The following is a 22,064-nucleotide window of genomic DNA, read 5'->3' on the forward strand; positions in this document are numbered from 1 at the left end:
GTCCTATTTATGTTGCAGACAAGATATAAGTATCTGAATCAGGTAGCTCTCATGCCATTTTGTTTTGTGGATATGCAAAAGGTCCATCTGAGTGGAATCCATGGATACCTTGTATTCCTGACATAGACTGCCCCTCAACAATCTGTGGGAGACAAAGTATATGGATAGGACTTTGAGGTGATCTGATAAGACAGTTTGCTTGCACCCTACATGAATTACCATCTCTGGGGTACATAACAACAGCTCCAACAATGATTCTATTGCAGGCTGTTCATGCTCCAAGTCAAAGACAGGTTCAGTGAGAATATATACTTCCCAGCATATGTACACAGTGTTTGAATTCAACTGCTGCATCTAAAAGAGAAGGTCAGTGTGAAAATTAACAGAATACACCTGCTGCAACTCACAACACTGCTCATGGCTGTTATGCAGAATGTACTTGCTATAGTGCTCACAGTGTTCATGGCTACCATGCATAATGCACTTACTATGACTCTCACGCTCCTCATGTCTACATTGAAGAATGTACCAGCTGCATCCTTCACTGCATGCTGAAGACAAGCAATAGAGCAGTTCATGACCAGAGTGTTACAATTGTCACTGACAGTGTTGAAACACTTCCTCTAGGAATCCATACGTTATGCAAAAACATTGCCAGCAACAGTATTTTCAGATGCATCAAACATGCCAGGAGGGCACACCTGTGGTTTTGGTCTATGAATAGAATCAGTCTTATTTTCTCAGGACAATGTAGATATCTATACATCCAAGAATTTAGTCATTCCATGGGGAAGAACACTCAGATATGTCTATCACCCTAATGGGCCCAGCAGAACACTGAGTGGTCTGCTACTGGCCATAACAATTGCATTAAAGTTGGCAGCAGAGGTATGGTGCCTCAACCAGTAATTTCCACTAGGTTGGGCAAGTCTTCCCTGTTTCTTTGTGCCATTACCCAGCACCTTGATACAAAGTGTAGTGTCAGCATAAGAACCATTACCGTGTTCAAATGCACCTTTAGTAGAGTGTTTAAGGAAGTACGCATTATAGCATCAATAATTTTACAGGATATAAAATAAGCCAGCAGCTACCATCTCAGTGACAGAACCATATTGCCTGATTGTAGTTGCAAATGTCTGGCCACCATTTGTAAGGAAAGCAGGGTATGGTAGTGCTGGATAACACATACATAATAACAGTGCAGGAAGCATAGAGTCTGCCTTCCACAGTTATGGGTGCAATCAGTGACCAGTGACTTTGAGCAAAAACAAGCCAGCCTCTTCTCACAAGAGAAGAGACACCTCCAAAATGCAAATGGAAATATAAGATAATACAGTTGTACACACAAATAATAAATACTGGAATGTGCAATCTGAAAACATACCTGCATAATCCAGTGTCCCAAAGACAATCCCAGTGTATACCATGGATAGAGGCACAGGAAATCTGCATAAGCTGCTTCTGTGGGGTTAGGGTGAGCGTATCTCATCTAATACTCCTGCATGCTGCCTGCAGTCAGACGTCCTGTGTCTTCTTCCTTAGGCCTATCTATCATAGCATTATTCTCCTGTGACATCTACCATTGCCACCAAATATGATGGCATCAGCAGTATCATCTAACCACTTTGTCGTACAACTCCTTCAAGACACCTCTGCCATTGAGAAGTGCTGATGTACTGTTCATTAAGCAATACCTCCTTCTCCTCTTCCAGGCATTTTTTCTTTCCTTTCTGACATTCACACCTGTTAGCAATATGGACATTCTGCAGGACTGATACAGAGATATGCCTTTGCAGGCAGGACAGGACAGCATTGTCTGTATTACAAGAGTAAGTGTAGCTGAACCAACAACTTTGTTATACAGTAGGTTTTCCTTTGGTGCTATTGCTGCAGTACAAGAAGCATTTAACCAGCTGTTAATAGGCAGAATATACATGCATGCTTAACCAAATGTTAATAGGAATAGCATGTGTGCATGGTTAACCAGATGTTAATAGGCATAGTATGCATGCATGCTTAACCAGATGTTAATAGTTTTAGTATGCATGCATGCTTAACCAAATGATAATAAGTATAGTATGCATTCATGCTTAACCAGATGTTAATAGGCATAGTTTGCATGCATGATTAACCAGATATTAATAGGCATAATGTCCATGCATGCTTCACTGTATGTTACTAAGCACAGTATGCATGCATGCATGCTTGCTTAACTAGATGTTAATAGACATAGTATGCATACATGCTTAACTGGATGTTAATAGGTACAGTATGTATGCATGTGTAACCAGGTGTTCATAGGCATGCATGCTTAAGCAGATGTTAATAAACATAGTATGCATACATGCTTAACTAGATGTTAATAGGCATAATATGCATGCATGAATGCCTAACCAGATGTTAATAGGCATAGTATGCATGCATGCCTGTACACTGAAACTGCTGTTCTCAAAACATTCATAAACTATAGTCTTCAAAAATGTACTTGCTTGAGCATAATAGTCTGAAGTGTTGAAAGGACACTACTCTTTGTCAAGAAACATAATGTATAAGCAAGATGCTATTGTTCATGTGCGTCTTATTTCTAAGTCATATAACTGCATAGCCTGCCAGCAAAAGTATGAGAAAGGCTTTGCCGTGCCTATATGTGATCATTCTATTCCTGATGTGACGTAACCTCAGATTTTCAATAATAATATTTCGAGTTGTGAGTGCTTGCTCCCTAACTTGGGGGTAACAGACAGAGCTGCCCCTGCAAAAATCATTTTTGTAAAATATGCAGTTGCTCATGTTATTCATTAGCTTCTGTGCATGTGATGTAAACTTTGTAACACTTAGGTTCATGTAGTGTGAGCTAATTCTGCACATTTGCAATCTAAGCAAAACTGCTTATGGATATGTAATGCAACCAAGCAGCAGCTATACCACTGAATGGCAGATGATTGCACTGCATCCAGCATATGCTGATCATCAGTCTATTATATTAGAATCCATCATCTCATGCAATGATGTCAGAGATGAAAGTACTCAAAGCATGGAGGGAGCATACCATGAGCCCTACCTAGAGAAAAAGATATGTAACTCTTTGTGGAGGCAAATCCTATGTACCTATAACAGGTTATTAGAGAACCAGCTCCTCAACAAAGAGAAGGCATGCAGTAGCATGGGGGCACTTACAGGCTGAGGTCTCAGCATTGACAACGAGGAGGAACCTACCTGTTGTATGACAGCATTCTGGATGCCTTCACTACTTTGCAGAGGTAAAGGAGTATCACCCACTGCATGATACTTGTGCTCAAAAATCTGCTCTTGTTTCTTCTGTTCATTTTCTTACATGTATGTATGTTGTTTATTACCACGGGTTTACTTTTTTTTTGCCTTTTGTCTCATGTTGTGCCTGAAAAACAGAGTGTGAACACGCTCATTCATTTGGTTAACAAAAATAAAATAAACAGTATGTTGCTTACTTGCTGCTGTGCACTGTTTTTTCAAAGGTCTGTTTCATTTATGTCTTCCTGCATTGTCCTACTGGACTCGAAGACATCTAACAATATGTTAGAAATCACCACCAAATGGAACAATACTACTGTAGGACCTGTACTGAGTATGATGCATTATAGAATATGCAACACAGTAGCACTAAGATAATAATTCTATTTTCACCCACCCTCCACCTATAGTACTTTTCCAAAAGATCCCATTCCTGCATTTCATCTCTTTTGCTTCCTTCCATAGGTGACATACATGTATCCCCAGACTGGATGAGAGCTACATGGCCCATTCTTTCCTATCAAGGGAGCTTTACTAGCCTATTCTTCCTGTTGGAATGCAAGAGTCAGGCTTGAGTGAGTAAGCTAGATGCTGATTCTGCATGGTCCCCTCCATGATCTAAGTCCTCACCAGTAGGTGGCTTGCAGTCTTCACCAGTACCTGTCTGGTTGGAGAGGCTTGCATGTTTCTACATATATCTCTCCTCCCTGACACAGAGCTACACAGATACACTTCAGTATATGCATCACAGTGCCTTCCATATGCAGTTACCCACCCACCAGTAGATAGTAATACATTAAGCCCAGACATCTCCTTCCTCCCTTGATGTGTAAGCTGACTTTGGCAACTGAAATCCATCCTTCCTCACCCAGAACCTCCAGTGACCAGGTTGTGTAGGTCATAGTTAATGTTTTAGCTCTCTACTCCACAGGGATGGACTTGATATTTCTATTTTTTTATAATGAATGCTGCAGACATACATCTGTTACTTATGAACATGTACTCTTGCAATGTATTCTATAACATATGCCCTTATGTACAACACGTAGAATAAATGACATGTCACATTACTAGTTCATTAAATATTGATGCCAAAAGCTTGAACCATGTGGAAGTGTTGGCCTAGTACATACTGCATCCTTACACTTATACCATGCAGAACAGCTGACTGGGCACACTGATTGCCTCACAGTACAATTAAAATCCATGTGCTTGAGCACACAAATTGCACAATCTGATAAATGTCAGGACTCCTACTCTACTCATCTACCAGTGCAAACAAGAGTGCTGCGGTAGTCAATACTAGGACACCCCCCAATAATAAAAATAGCATGCACAAAGCAGCCAACGTGCAACACTCATGCAGTATGTTTTTGACTTATCTCTTGTTTTCTAAGCCCCAACATACTATCTCAACCACAAACAATCATCCAAAACTCTATTGCTTCAACTGCGACCTGGCTATAACAATCTCAACTAATCCTGAATCCCTAAAAACTAAATTAATCACATTTACCTCTAGTGGCCTGCCACCAGCTAGCACTGTACTAAGTACAGCCTGAGCTAACAACACCAAAATACAATAAGTCACCCATAATAGGTTACTGGGTGTCACCATAGGTGACAAACTTAAATATGACCAGCGCATCAATGTTGTTGTTCAAAAAAAACAATCACAAATTAAGACTACTTTACAAATCCAAGATATATCTCACTGACCACAGCTGGAAGCTAACTGCAACATCTCTCTTACTTCCAAGCCTGCTGTATGTATCTGCAATTGTCATTAATCTTCAAACTAAACTAATGAATAAGCCTTTCAGTGATATCAGAAAATAAGTAAATTTGCATCCAACTTCCCAAACTGACCCAGCACTGCATTCCACAGCAGAACCTCAACTGGTTAGAACTACCATACCAGAATTTACACGACTTGTAATGTCATATAAAATGCTACACCATCCGTCAAACACCCCAGCAGTACAATAAGCTGCTACAAACCAAAAGTAGCCTTTGATCAAAGGACTAACACCTAAATGAATCCCAGAAATCCAACAGCTCACATGGGAAGACCTTATCCTCATTAACCATATTGCTAAACTATGGACATGCATTCCCATCATCATCAGACAAATAACCTTTGCACTTTTAAGACCAGCTTCAAACTACATCTAAATCTCCAGGATATCAAAGCCCAAATGCACAAAAGTTCTTCTTACTAAATCCTTTCTTCCTAGTTTGCTTTTTATGTCTTACTGAAGCAAGTTTATTGTACTTCTCTGAAGAGAAATGTAGGCATTATTGTTCATTTAGCACCTTACATATCAACATGAATACAGATGAATATCACATTACCTTAGCCACCAACTTTTTTACATGCCAGTGTTTCAGCTACATGGCTTCTGAATACCCATGATGTTTTACTTTTTTACTCTTTAAAATTCTTAATAAGTCAATGGCATTCAAAGGCCATGCAGCGGTATGTCCTTAAGGGGTCAATTACATATATCCCATGTATGGGCCTCCACTACAAGAGATTGAAGGAAATACACAGTGAAGACTCTAGCTTGGTTGAGTATTTGTTGCAGAGTTTTTTTTGCATATGTTTATTGTGCTGCATACCCATATTATCCCAAACTTATGGCATGGGGAAATCATAGTTCTTATTATTCATATAATATATTTTCATGTCAGTCTAAGACAATGAATGCAGACTGGTACTCATTCAGTGCATGTGTGCCCATGTCCTCCACCTTCCAGCAGTGCTGGATCCTCATTCATGTCTTATGCATTAGTCAGTCTTCTTTCATTGCTACTGGAGGGTTACTTTTCATTATGTGATATACAATGGTCTGCTTAAGATGTGCGTTCATGATGCATGGCTCAGGAAAATACATTGTGTGTCCCACTGACATTTTGTTCACATGTGCCAGTTTTGCTGCATGTCCTATAGATAAACACTGACAAATGTAATTTCAGGATGTTGTGCTGAGGTGTCTTTACATCAAAGATGAGTGGTCTTGGTGTGACTTAGATGCTCTTATTATTCACCTTCCTTAAATCTGCATGTTGTTGTTGTTGTGTCTTTCAGCTTTTCCCGGTTAGGGGTCGCCACAGTGGAAGTCCTGTCCGCTAATGATTGGCAGTAGATTTTTATGTGCCAAGTTGCTGGCCCTGACGCACAACCTTGAACAAAGGTACGCCCATTTAGGCATGTCTCCACACAGAAGACGCTCTAGCTGAGAATCGAACAGGACAACGTCTTACTGCGAGGCCAACGTCTTACTGTGAGGTGACAACGCTACCACAGCACCACCACTGCAGTCCTTAAATCTGCATGTAAGAACCATATATCTAGCTATGTTGTGTATCATTATTGAGTCTTCACCCAAAATTAGGTCACAGCTGCCCTTGTGTGTGGTGTGACATGTACTCTGTGCAGTTAACAGTGCTTGTTAAATTTGACCACATTTCATTTCATGAAACACAGCTGCTGCACATTGCATAGTGTCTGGCAGATAACAAAATCTGGCACTTGGGATATTTGTGTTTCTGTGACTTGATCACACATCCATGATTTTACAAGTAGATGCACACATTCATGTCATCTTTGTGGTATGGTTGGCTGTCCCATGCATTGGAATATCCCTTAAGTATACTTCATGTGCCTCCATATCCCTCTTTTTGCAACTATATTGATTGTTTCTGTCATCTCATGTTGTATGTTGTATATATGCTGGCAGTGGTGTGTGTCATGCTACTCTGACATGCTGTATTGAATGTCATACTGTGGAACTACACCTGCTTTCTCATGGTCCACATTAGTAGAAGCTCTTGTGCTTCTCATTATCTGTTCTTCCCTGTGACTGATTTGCCAAATAGCTGAATTCACTATTATGCTCCTTCAATATTCACTAGTGAAACCACTCTATGATGCTACTTGTTTATCCACAGGCACAAGGGTGATGTGTGTGGTGGATGACTTCTGCATTTCCATCATCTATATTTCTTCTCTTCTTCGGCACAATCTGAGTGTAATACAGTCGCATGTGCAGCTGTCCTGCATATATGCACTATGTGCTTCAGCATGTATTTTAGATACCCTTCTGCATTCTGTCACTTTTAGCTTAAGTGCTCACTGATGTATGATTTGTATATTTTAGATTGCTAGGATCATGTGCCAGAAATACTGGAAGAAGGAAGTTCAAAGGGAAATTGTGGTGGCTGAGATCTAGAAGGTGTGTAGTCTGGGCTATTGAAACTTGGGTGGAGCATGAGGACCATTGGCTGGATACCACTGATGATGAGTCACCCACAAAGCAGTTTGAAAATGTGAAAATGGCAGTTATGAGTATGACTAAAGAGATGGATGCCCTGCATGAGGCAATATGTGAGCTGCTATGGCAGACCACCAGTGGAGACATAGGCATTAACAGTAAGTAAGAAGTAATCACCTGCAGTTGCATAAACTTCCCTGACTTTAGTGATTTGTGGATGCAACCTTTTTCAATGATATGTGCACCTGTCAGATGGTCCATAGAGTATACTATCATTTTCACCTGCTCTCCTTTCAGATTGAGCAAAATGTTTATCAACTTCCTTCTGTAGTCAACCTATTGATATAAGGTGTAGATAACAGTCCCATTTATCAAGAAGACACATTAATGATTGATTTACTGCAGCTCATCAAGTCAAATGGCATCAGAAATAGTGTAGGAGGGTGGAGTATGGCCAATATAGCTAACTGAGAGCAGCATCTGATAAAAGATCTATGACTGAAAAGCTTCCTCTTACAGAAAATCTAAGAAAAAAGTAGAATTTGAAGATACTTAATAGCTATTTATGTTGACTAATAATACGAGAAAAGATTTATTGCTAGAAGTTCTTCAAAAGCTCCAATTTTCCTGGCAGAATATCATCTGTTTGGTGAAGAGAGAAGAGACTTTATTATCAGCCACTCAAAAAATTGCTACTCGAGAGTCTTCTGTTAAAAAAAATATATTCATTCATTAATATCTGCATGCAAGATGTATTACTGAAATGGGACAATTGAACACTACAACAGAAAGTATCAAAGAAGACTCCAGAAAGAAAATTGAACATTTAGAAATTCTTAAGAAACAATGAAATATATAAATCAGCATTGTAAAAGAAGCTTTAAATGATCATTAATAAAGAATAACTGAAGATGAGTCTTAGACTGAATTTCTTTTAAAACAAAATAATTGGCTTACAGATAAAGTTAATGATTTAGAAAATAGACTGAGATGAAACAATATCAGAATGTATGGCATACCTGACAAATATGAGGGGACAATGTAGTAAACTTTTTAACAACCTGGCTGGATAAAATGTTAAATGTACCTGAAACGTTATCATTTCAGATTGAAAGGGCACACAGATACTGAAGAAAACCATCAAATAAGAAAAACTCTCCACAGCATTCAATAATGATCAGCATGAAAAAAAGACCAAATAATAAAAACAGCATGGTCCAGCCTATCTATTAAAATAGGTAAGCATGTGATCAGATTTGACAATGACTATTTCAGTAAAGTAATGAGTAAAAGAGAATCCTGCTTACCACTGATTAAACAGCTTAAAAAGAACAGTATTAAAGCTACTTTGGTATTTCCTGCAAAGTTCAAAACATTCCTGTTTGAAGGAATTAAAGTCTCTAATACATTGGATGAGGCATCTACATTTGGTAGCACAAAAAAAAAAAAAAACTGAAGAAATGAACTGGAATGCTGTATCCCTCAAGAATTCGTAGAAACCCGATTCTAAAGTTAAAAAGCTTAAAACAAGTGACATTTATTTTATGATTACAGAACCTTTACTTTCTGAAACAATAAATTTATTCTCTAAGTAAAGGGATTGTTTATGACTTTATGTTCCAAAATATATGTAAGCATATATTTAGGGAATATAAATAGTTAGTCAATATATTTGTAGTGAACAACGTAACATATTTCATTTAAACTAATTTTATAAGTACATTTCTAAATGTTAAAGAAATATTTCCTGTAAGAGAATGTAATTAAATTATAATTAATAGAACTGGAAACTTTAAGCCTATGCAAGAATTTTATTTTATTTATTTTGACTGTACTTAGTATGTGCATTGCTAGGTTAACTGAATGTCAGATCTAAGTAATATGCTAATTAGAACTGTTAAAGTACTGACAACTATGTTTTCTTTGTTCCTGTATAACACATACCTTTCACATGTCATTTATGAATCAATTAACACTTTAAAAAGCTTGAGATCAAAATAATGATTTAGTTGTGTGAAACTGCTTGATTCTTGCTTGCTTTACTTCCTACCTGCTCCTTGAGCTGTTTTGATGAAAATCCAGACCCTAGAAGAGTTCAGAGATCATCAGTGATGTTTGTGAAAGCAGGAGGGAGCAGAACTGCAACCACAATGTTAAAGAGAAGAGATCTGAACTTCTTTTCAAGTGTATATTTGAAAAATATGCTCAAAATAATTAAAAAGTAATTATTAAAAGTGAAGAAATGGAAAAAATAAAAGCTATAGTAATGTTTTACATTGAGTTATTTCTGATAAATAATTTGCTTGCATTTTACTGAATGTTAATAGCTCACTCTGCAGTGTAATTAACCTCAACTGTATATATTAATGGGAAGAAGTAATGTTAAATGTTTGATAGTGATTATAATAGTTTACAGGAAGTAAGAAGGAGAAACCTACAGAAAAAATTGCAGCTGCAGTATGTTGTGAGTTATCATTTTCACATGCTATGATTAAATACTAATGTTAGGATGTGAAACTCAGACCAGAGCATCAGTACACAAGTATTAAAAACACACATCTAAATTAGACAGGCAGGATTTCCTTTATATATAGTCAAGAATGCATATAATACTAGAATTAATAAGAAGGATAAACCTTATGAATAATATGCATTGCAATAAAATAAGATAGAATATCAGTGGACAAATAAGACAGGCAATTATGTATTCTATAATAAACTGCTTATAAGGAAAATATATATTACATATACAGTACCTGCATATGGCAGAAATGTGAAAGTGTAAGAGCCCGTATAATTTATAGAGAAAACCACATACAAATATTTGAAAAGATCCTGAAAGTTGAAATCTCAAATATGGTGACATGAACTTTGAAGCTTTTTGCATATTTGTCACTGGATTCACTGAGACTACCTGAAGTAACTCATCTCATAAGTCAGAGCAGAAATGTGAGTGTTTTATTGTTCAGTCAGTACATTCCATTTGATAGAAAGTAGAGTAGATTTTTCAAGATATTTGAAGCTGGGAGGGAGAATGTGGTTTGAATTGAGCACTTTGTAATTTTTACATACAATATAGGCTGCACATGTTTTTCACTATGGTGGGTAGCAAGATATTCCCTTTGACCTTACTAATGGTCTTGTTTTTAGGAATTAATTTTATGGTTTATAGGATTTTTAGATATATTCGTATTTATCATATTGAGTGTTATACAAATTTTAGATGTAGACAGTTGTACTTTTAAAATTAATTCAGAGCTTTTGTTAGAGTTATAAAGTATGCATGTATCTTATAGCATGATAAATGTATATACACATTGATTTTCCATTGTATAATAGTTTGGCAAAATAAGATTGGCTGTCAACTGTAATGCATCTAGATGTCTTTATATCTTTATGTCCATCTCTGTTCTTTGTTATCTAGATATTCAGTTGTAATAATATTAAATAAGTGAATAATTTAGGAATATTTACTAGATAAGTATATTACTATTACATAAGTGCATATGTATTACACTATTTTTCAGATGGTTTATTATTTGTGATTAATAGAAGTGAATTATAATAATAGGGTAAATAGTTTAAAATGGCAACATATAAAACTAAGACTTAAACAAGCAAAATAGAAGCAGTTCAGGCAAACAGTGAGTATAACTAAAACCACAGAAGCTGGCTGAAGAGGTAACACTTTAATAGTTAAAATAAAATAAAACATATGTATCAAAAGATGAGCACTTTTGCACTAGTAAACTGTACTTCTTCAGATTTAAAATTCATCAGACCAAGTAGGTATAGTTACACATTAAGTAACCAATCAATGTTTTAATGATCTTAATTTAAGCACAGGTTTTAAAACCACAAAGTCATTTAACCCTTTTTTCTTATGTGCAGGAAGTCTGAAAAATCATTTTGTCTCTAACCTCTCTATCTAAACATTAACGTCTCCCCCTCTATTTATGATAAGTAACTTCTTAATAACCATGAATTTAAAACTGTGTCCTGCCCTTTTCTTAACAACATACTTTGATAGAGCATTTTTCATGTCTTGCCTATTAAGCTTTTCTTCTCGGGCCTCCACTAAAAACGGGCCTTTGGCTGAGGTGGACCAACATGGTTAACAAATGACAATAAATAAAATAAATATTATAAAGGTGTCCCTGATTCAGTCTCTAAGGCATCTGCTAGTTTTTCCCACATAGTAACAATGACAGGTTTGACAGATAGCAAGAATATACTAAGTTCTGTGTGCTACAATTAGCAAATAAGTTAATCTCAAAAACCCTATGAGAAATTGGATGCACAAATAAACCATCTGTACTAATATATCTATAAATATTACATCCGTTACAGGAAAAAGTCCCGTTCTTCTTACTTATTCTGTTACTAAAATCATCATTTATATTTACCAGTTTATAGCAGAGCAGTTTCTTAAGTGAAGGGCATTCTTGAGCAGAGATTGTGGTTGAATATTAAGCACATTCCTGTACTTATTGTCAGACATCAAAATATCCCAGTGTTTCTTAACTGTTTCACACACTGGAGCTACATCACTGGAATAAGTCAAACACATCCAAAGTCCATCCTCAGAGTTGACTCTATAATTGTCAGATTCCATTTGTTGGTATCAAAGAATGGTCTGGTTCTATCTTGTCTGCAAGCAACCACATCATTTTGCATCTGTAGAATCTCAGAGTCATGGTATCCACTCTGTCTAAACTCTTCAGTTAAGATATCAAAAGCCTCAAACATTTTACTGTCTTTAGTATGAAGATGGGCATTCCTAAAGAACTGACCCTTCATAGTATTAGCTTTAAACCTCTTGGGGTGCATACTTTTTGCATGTAATTTGTTATTAACCTTGCATGATTTTTTTTATACATTTTCATATTAAAACCATTGCACAGATCATCATAGAAACATCCACAAAATCTATAGAATCATTTGAACAATTATGGGTAAACCTAAGAGAATAAGTTGTCATATGTAAATAAGCAAGAAACTGATCTAACTGTTCAGTAGATCATGCCCAAATAAAAAAAGTGTCATCAACAAAACAACCATAATATAAAATAAAATGATGAAAAGAGTTGCAATCATTAAAAACATGTTGCTTCTCCTATTGTGTTAGTACTAAATTAGCATAGCTGTTGGCACAGCTAGGGCCCATAGCTACACCTACATTTTGAATATAATAATCACCTGAAAAATAAAATACATTATTACATAAAACAGCATCTAATAAGGAACATATTAATTCTATCTTCTACGTAGAATATGCAGAATGCTCATTTAAAAATCATCTAATATATTCAATCCCCACTACATTTGGAATTACCGTACAAAGAGAAACGCTATCCATAGTGACCTCTAAAAAGTCACCATGGGATGTATTATTAGAACACTCACCTAGTCGTTTCAGAAAGTGTTTGGTATCTTTCAAAACCATCTGTACAGTATTTACCAAGGGACATATTTGTTTTTCAATGAAAACAGAGAGGGGCTCTGTGACTCAGCCTCTCTCAGGCACAACTGATAACATAGGTGGTTTACTGAGGTTTTTATATACTTTGGAAAAAACATAAATAGTCAGGATAAGAGGATGCTCTACTCTAATGAAATCAAATAGTTCTTTACTTATAGCATGTTCAGTAAAGAAGTCATGAACAAAACTGTCTACTTTAGAAATCAACTTATTCATATCAAACTTGACACATTTACTATATGCCAAGGAATCATTTAACATTAATAGCATACTTGATATATAGTCCCTAGTGTCCATAACAATGCCCCTCTTTGTCTGCAGGATGTATGTATAGATTTTAAAATGGGAGTAATAATATTAGATTTAGCAAAACGAAAGAACAAAAACTGGCCCTAATTAACTTAAATATTATGAAGGCTTTTGATTCTGTAAATTTGAATTACTTATTTAAAACTTTACAAGCATTTACATTTCCAGAACAATTTATTGGAATATTAAAACAATTGTATAGAGATTCCAAAGCATATATTAAAATTGGATCTTACATTTCTGAAGGATTCATTTAATCAAATGCACAAAACAAGGGTGTCCCTTCTCTCCTCTATGATTCAAATTATTTATTGAATCCCTTAGCTAATAGAATGAGAAGCAATGATAAAATTGAGAGATTTTCAATTAATAAGGATTGTCAATCTAAAATACATCATTTTGTAGATGATATTTTACTAACTAAAGGGATTTAAATGCTTCAAGTGAAGAAAGAGATGAGGAAATTGAGAAGTTTCAAGAAGTATCGTTGCTGAAATTTAATAATAATAAAAGTGAAACTTTAGTGTTAAATCAATTAGTAGATAGTAATTTTAAAGATACATTTAAATATAATTGGGAAGGACAAAAATTAAAATATTTAGGAATAAAAATCTACCAAGATGTGAGTATGATTATTAATCATAATTTAAAAAAATAATTGAGAAAGTGTCACTTCTTATTGAAAAATGGAATGATTTTCTTTACTTTTGAAGATAGGTTAGTGCTTATTAAAATATTATTTTATAAATATATATGTGTGTACGTATATCTATATATCTATATATATATATATATATATGGGTCTACTTCTAAACACCGACACGCCGATTCCCCGACACAAAACTCACAAATAACCGAAAACACACAAACCCGACACAAACCCGACAACGCAAAACACCGAACACCAAATCACCGACACACGGAACGTAAACAACACGCGACACTACATACCATACACACTAGCCCTGACCCAAACCCTAACCCTAAGGTCCGACACTATCGCACACTTCACCTACCTGCACCCTAACCCTAACTCACTTACCCACCCCTAGCCCAAGCTCCGACACTATCGCACACTTCACCTACCTGCACCCTAACCCTAACTCACTTACCCACCCCTAGCCCAAGCTCCGACACTATCGCACACTTCACCTACCTGCACCCTAACCCTAACTCACTTACCCACCCCTAGCCCAAGCTCCGACACTATCGCACACTCCACCTACCTGCACCCTAACCCTAACTCACTTACCTGACCACTCCTACCTCCGTCACTATCGCACACTTACCGGTCGCGATCGCAGGTTACCCTTGTCGGTCTTTCCACTGTCGAATCACCCTGTTGGTATACGTACCTGTCGGTCATCTGGCGTCGGTGATTTCAGGTCGGGCAATCGGGCGTCTCGGTCTTCTGACTGGGACACATATATCTATATATATATATATATATATATATATATATATATATATATATATGGATCAACTTTACAAGTTCAAAATTTTAAAAATTTGAACTGTAAATGGTTGAGACCATAAGACTGAAGTTTTGAAACTTCAAAATTGTAATAAAAAATATATATGTTTTTGTGCACCTACCACAACCCCTGCTAAATAAATAAAACCACTCCAAGATCACACTATAATGAGGAAAACTGTATATTCCCACTCTGAGCTGTACAGCAATATTCATTCAAAATATTCAAAGTTTCAAAACTTCGATCTTATGGTCTCGACCATTTGCAGTTCAAAGTTTTGAAACTTTGACCTTGCAAAGTAGATCCATATATGTATGTATATATATATATATATATATATATATATATATATATATATATATATATATATATATTTATGTTTACCTTCATATTATCGGAAATGACAATCTCGATTGCACATTTGGGTGAACCAAATGCGCAAATTTCAAACGTCGACATTCCCAGAAGTTTGAAAATCAGCAACTCAAATAGCTGATTCGCTGATTTTTGAACTAAAATGTCGAAGACACATTGTAATGCACCTCCCCACCCCCTACTTTAATATACTAACTCTGAGATCGCACTTTAGTGGGGAAAGGGATCATTTCCCGATCCCTGCTATAGTGTGATCCGCACCAACAATGTTGAATCTGCAATGAGCGAATGCCAGTGTGCATTTGCCCATTGCACATTTGGACAATTGTTTGTCGAGGTTTTGCCACTTTGAAAACCTTCTTTCACACAACGCACTTATGAAGGTAAACCATGTATATATATATATATATATATATATATATATATATATATATATATATATATATATATATATATATATATATATGGGATCCGTACGGATCACCGAACGGCAACATAACCGAAACAGATTTGGCCGGGCATACTTGCGCGAAAGTGCTTTTCACCGAAAGGCACTTCCGCGTAAGTATGCCTGTTGCAGAGATCACACTACAGTGGGAATAAGAGAAAATTCCCTTTTCCCCACTGTAGTGCAACATCGGAGTGAGAATATTTAAGTAGAGGGGTTGTGGGGGGGGGGGTGCAGGGGGACTTGCCCTGCAAAAAAGTAAAATTAATGTTTTATTTTTTTTTTAAACACATTTTAACGAAAGTGCTTTTTTGGTGAAAGTGCTTTCGTTAAAGTGTGTTCGGTGATTGTGGATTCAGACTATTCAACTTTCGTTCAATAGTCCAAGATCCCTGTATGTATGTATGTATATATATATATATATATATATATATATATATATATATATATATATATATATATATATATATATATATTTATATATATATTGCATTCAATAGTTTTAATGCCTGACAAAAACTTTTAAAGAAAAGTTATCAGCTTCCCTGAAATAAAGTCTTATTCCATTGTTATAAATTTTAACTCTGTTATAGTCTGATTAGAGTCAAGTTGTACTAGTCAATGGAAAACCATTCAGGAACCGTTTATAGTAAATCCTTCTAATTTTATTAAAAATGACAAATTAGAAATATGTAAAATAATTTTTTTCTGGTTAATAAATCTTACCTTAGAAGGAAATCAATTCCAATCTAATCTTTAGACCCTGGATATATGAAATACCTGTTGCTCAGGCTGCTGCAGAGAGTCTGACCTACTGCCAGCTGTGATATTGAGAAAAGATAAGTGTTTATTCTCATTTTCTGTCTGCATTTTGATTTAATATCTGTGTAATCTGTACAACTGTACTTATTCTTCTTGTGTGTTATAGCTGTATATCTTAGTGTTTACCTCAGTTGTAGTGAAATCCTTTGTATGGAGGCCTTGCCTGTTTTCTTAGTGGCAGTAAGTTTTCAGAACTGGTTTCATCTGGACAAAGTATTCCCACATCTGAATTGTTTGGTTTCTGTCCTGTGTTTTTAAATCAGATATACCTGTTGCTCAGGCTGCTGCAGAGAGATTGACCTACTGCCAGCTGTGATATTGAGAAAAAATAAGTGTTTATTCTCATTTTTGTCTGCATTTTGATTTAATATCTCTGTAATCTGTACAACTGTACTTATTCTTCTTGTTTGTCCCCACTCACCCTCCCTGTTCTTGTTTGCCCCAGCCCACCCTCCCTGTTCTTGTTTTGGTGTTAGTGTTGGTGGCTCTGGAATTTCCCGCCCCTCCTGTAAGTCTGTATTTGAACACTCCTCCTGAGAACATCTCATTTGCTGACTTAGCCGAACACAGTGAGATCATATTCTGAGTCTAGTGTTCACTTTACATAATACAGAGAGAAGATATGAGAAGGCCAACCCACTTAGGTTCTTCCTTCCTCTCTCTTCTTGTACTTTACTAACAAAATAAAAAAAATAATCTGCTTTTACTGTATTTGTGTTTTCTCCTACTTTATTTTGCTTTTGCCTCTTCTTAAAAGTACTCAAATGTATTTATTCTGCTGCATGTATTGCTGCTTGGTAGTAGCCTGATTAAATTGTAACTGTTATTCTAAGTCTTTTGGTTTAAGCACTTAGGCTTCATACCATTTGTTTTACATTAAGAAGGTTTGTGGTCTGCACTGTTGTGGCAGGACAAGTAGCTTACATCCTTCTATGTTGGGAATTGCTGATTGAAAACTCAGTGTTTAATATTCTAAAAGTGTATTAGTTCTGGTTTAAGCACTTGTGCTTCAGGCCAGTTATTCTACATTAAGAAGGTTTGTGGTCTTCACTCTTGTGGGAGGAGAAGCTGGATTCTGCCCTTCTGATCTGGGAATTTCTGGTCACATGCTTATTGTGCCTGCTTATTCGAACTGTTTCTTTCTGAAATTGGTGTGCCTTGTTGCTGTAGCATAGGACCAGATTCAGGACTGCTATATCTAGCTTTGTTTGTATAACTTGAGCACTGATCTAGGCCATCTTTTTGGAGAAGGTTCCCCTGCACCCTAGTAGCGGGAGTGTGCAGTTAGAACTTGTCTGATGGAAGACTGCTGGAACAGGGCTCAGTTTTGAGTTTTTTTTCTGGTTAATTGGGTAACTTGTTTAAATCAGATTGTTCGTTTTCTATTGTTTTATATATATAAAAAAATGCACTTTATTCATCTGCTTTTACTGTATTTGTATTTCTTCCTACTTTATTACTAGGGCATTGACTACAAGTCTGAACTGATATATATAACAATAAGCATCTTTTTATGCCCATTTAAAGTGTTTTTTTTTATTGTATCTGCTTTATTTTCTGAAAAAAAAAAATATATATATATATATATATATATATATATATATATATATATATACTTGTGTCCTGCCTTTCTAAGCTAGTATAGTCCAGTTTTCAGGTTAGTGCTGAATTCAGAATTCAGGGCTGTGTTACAAATCTCTGTGTTTGCCCATACCGTACGTGGATAGAAGGAAGTTGCTCTGTTCACCTGTGGGAGAGGGGAGCTTTGAGCAGCCTATCTGTCCCTGGAGGAGTCGTTTCAGCCCAGAAAGTAGTAGTTTATTGACAATTTTGGGCTAATTTCTATCTCTTTCATTTCCCTGCTATAAAAACTGCATTTGCCTGGTTTTGCGTGCTGGGCAGCACCGGTTAGATAGGGTATAACTATTCCTGGCTCCACAAATTCTCCTCTTCAATTTTTCTCTTGTAACTAGACAAACCTTCAACTTAAACACTCAAGATATTCATTTCTCAGCCTGGCACTTGCTCAAAACTCATAGCAAGCATTTATAAACCCTAGCACTACAAAAGGACAAAGCTCTCTATTCAACCTTACCAGCCATTCAGTAAAACAGTTTACTGTACCTATCCAGGCATGTCCAAAGGGCAGTTTCAGGTATACTCTCCAGTCCAACTGGTGAATCTGGGCATTTTGAGGCAATGTTACAACTGCCTCATGTACACAGACAACCCTCTCCTCCTATCACCAAACACTAATATATGCAAGAGATGCAATTATACAGCCAAACTGGAGGCAAAGCTCTCTCAACCCAAGATGAGATCAGACAGTCAAGAGGAGAAGGGAAATACTGGCATCACACCACCAGTCTCACATAGCCCCATTAAACCAGCACCGGCAAAAAACACACATAAATACATGAAAACATACTTGGAGGCTCTAAATAAAAATCTGCAAAAGCAACAGAGCTATCCAAAGCAGACATCCAAGCAACCTCCACCCCCCAACACAAACCATGAAACACATACTTCACAAAACCAGTGTACCATGCAATCACTGCCCTCAAGGTAAAATAATATACCCAATATACTAGTAATAGGTGACTCTATAGTCAGGCACACTGACGTCCCACTCACTAGGTTGAATAAGGAGGAGGTTACTGTTAGCTGCCTCTCGGGTGCCAGGATCTGCCACATAACACAAGCACTCAGGTCACTCCAGAACAAGTACAAATACGAATCTGTCATTGTCCACGTTGGTGTGAATGACCTGAGCCATACCTCTCTGGACTACATGAAAAGAGACATGGAAGAGCTCCCTGATCACATAGCCCAGGCCGGTATGACCCTGAGCAGTATCCTGCCCTCACCAAGAATTATACCATGGTATAAAGAAAAAAATTATCGATTTCAATAACTGGCTAAATTTCTGGTGTCATTCAAAGGGGATGCAGTGTCTGTCTACCTGGGATGACATGCTTGACAAGCCACGCTGCTTCACTAGAGATGGTTTTCACCTGTCACCCTTAGGCTTTTGAATTCTGGCAAAGGCTCTTGCCACTCCCATAGTGCCTATTTTAGGCAAGGCTCAAAAGACAAACCCACCACCGTAAATAGCACTCGTAACAAAAATGTGAGGTTAATACTACTCAATGCCAGAAGTCTAAACCTTAAAATGCACGCACTTGAGGCACTCCTCAGTATGGAGAAAATCAATATATGTGCAGTAACAGAAACCTGGTTTAAGGCTTCAGAGAGCACCCCAGCACTACCAGGCTACAACTCATACCATACATTTCGACCACAGAACCCGGACCGAAATACAAAAGGCAGGGGAGTATCCATATTCATCAAGGATACCCACACCTCCAGGATAGTGGCACAGCACGATGCTTCAGAGGTTATCCACATGCAACTAATAACAGGCAAAACTGCAATTCAAATTGTAACTTGCTACAGATCACTCACCATGTCCCAGGACACCATTCCACATTTCTGGAAACACTGGGTAACATAAAGGTCCTACCAAGCACCCTAATATTGGGTGATTTCAACTACCTAAACATTAACTGGGACAACTACTCAAGGACTAACTCCCTTGCCCAACATTTCCCAGAATTTATAAACTCAAATGCCCTGGAACAACTGGTCAACACTCCCACCAGAGGCGACAACATAATGGACCTGGTCATCACCAACATGGATGACTGGTGTTCCACACCGGAGGTTAACCCCTCACTGGTTAGATCTGGCCATAAACAAATCACTTTAGATTATCCACATTCCAGTCCCATCCCCGGACAAGGAAACCATTGTGAAAAACTTTTGAAAAGCAAACTTCACGTTTCTTAATATGGAGGTGGAAAGTTTCAAAGCCCCCATGCTAACAGATAATGCTGTCCAAGCTGCAAAATCCTTTATTAATGCATTCTGCGGGCACCTGCAAGAATCCATGGATTGTGCTATCCCAAGCAAAACCAAGACTCACTCCTCCAAGAAAAGGAAACCAGCCTGGTGGACCCCTGCCATAAACAAGCTATACAATAGAAAGTTTGACAGAAAAAACATACTTAAATGACGATTACTAGTCGAGCTCAAAGGAATCCAGGTATCCACAAGCGCGGCAAACTAGATCTGAGGTCATGGAGGGTTGGCAGGGGATTATGGGAGAGGGGAGGAGCTAGGAGCTCGGATCCATTAGCTTGAAACATGTTGCCAGCTCGGATCCGATATCGGATCCAAGACCCACAGGTTGCTGACAAATGAAGTCCCTACTTCAGATTGTTTGTTATCCCTTATAAAACTTCTAAGTTTTGTAAAATGACTTCTTTAGTTTGCTGGAGATGCAATAAAGATGCAAAGGTGATTGGGCACATATAATGGCTTGTGAAAAATTTAATGTTTATTGGGAAGAGATAAGTATGGTTTTAAGGTGACATGGTCTGATAATTGTTCTTCAACAAGATCAACAATACTAATGAACATTTCACTTCCTTTATTTGTAAAAGCCAAATGACAAAAATATTTTAGAGTCTTCTAGAAGTAGCTAGAAAAATTATTACAAAAAAATGGAAATTGAACTCAATTCCTATGTTCAAATACTTTTTAAATGTAACAGCAATATTATCTAAAACTGAAAAAGAAGTGGTTAGAATAAGAGCTGCAAATCATATTAAGATTTTTAATTGTTGAAATAGTCTTGAAATGTTGCTATTGAAATGCCAATATCCTAAATTTTCTGATGATTTAATGTATTACTAGCATCGTGTAACAGTATGTGATATTGAATTTCTTTCTTTCTGTGTATATGTATATATTGTATATATGCTAAATCAATAAAAAAATTCTTTAAAAAAGAAATACTCAGTCTAGGGCTAGAAACCTCTTCTGCAACATCAACAGAAGAGCTTGGAGGGGCAGGTATATCTGCAGAGGATTCAATTGCACTGGAACAGACTCTTCATGCACATAAAACAAAGTTCATTCCTGCCCATACCTAAGCACACCTTAGATGTATGAATGGGAAATAGAAAATTTACCACAGGACTACCCCCCACACGTAGTACCAATGGACACAGGTAGCTCCCAATGCTTTATTCCACCCATAAGTCCCCTCGAATTATTTATGATATGATCACAGTAATTCTCATTAGGGGTAATATATAATTATCAACAATGGGATGGGCAATGCCAAATGACAACTAAATGAGATAGGTTATCTCAAGCACAAAAAGAAAATTGGCTAGGCTTAAAATGGTCTGCAAGGGCAGCTAGCCTAGTACTTACCTATGACCATATAAGATACTGAGAAAGATGTTAAAAATATATCTCTTTATTTTTCACACAGCATATTTAACATGTGGATTAAATTTATAACAATTTGCATAGACAAGTAGCCCAAGTGAGAAGGTTGCTGAAAAGCACCGTACTGGGAATTGCTATCATTTTTATCAAAATGACAATGAACTGTTATTTTCAAAAATATCATAAAAATCAGAGAGTGTCCAAAAGACACGCAGAAAACAGTCGTATATTGCAGCACTGAGAAATGCATGGAACTTTATGCTAAATAAGTGGTACTATAAATAAAGTACATGCCATGTCATAAA

Source organism: Protopterus annectens, chromosome 10.part0 (assembly GCF_019279795.1).
Source record: "Protopterus annectens isolate FY-2018-M chromosome 10.part0, PAN1.0, whole genome shotgun sequence".
Classification (NCBI taxonomy): domain Eukaryota; kingdom Metazoa; phylum Chordata; order Ceratodontiformes; family Protopteridae; genus Protopterus; species Protopterus annectens.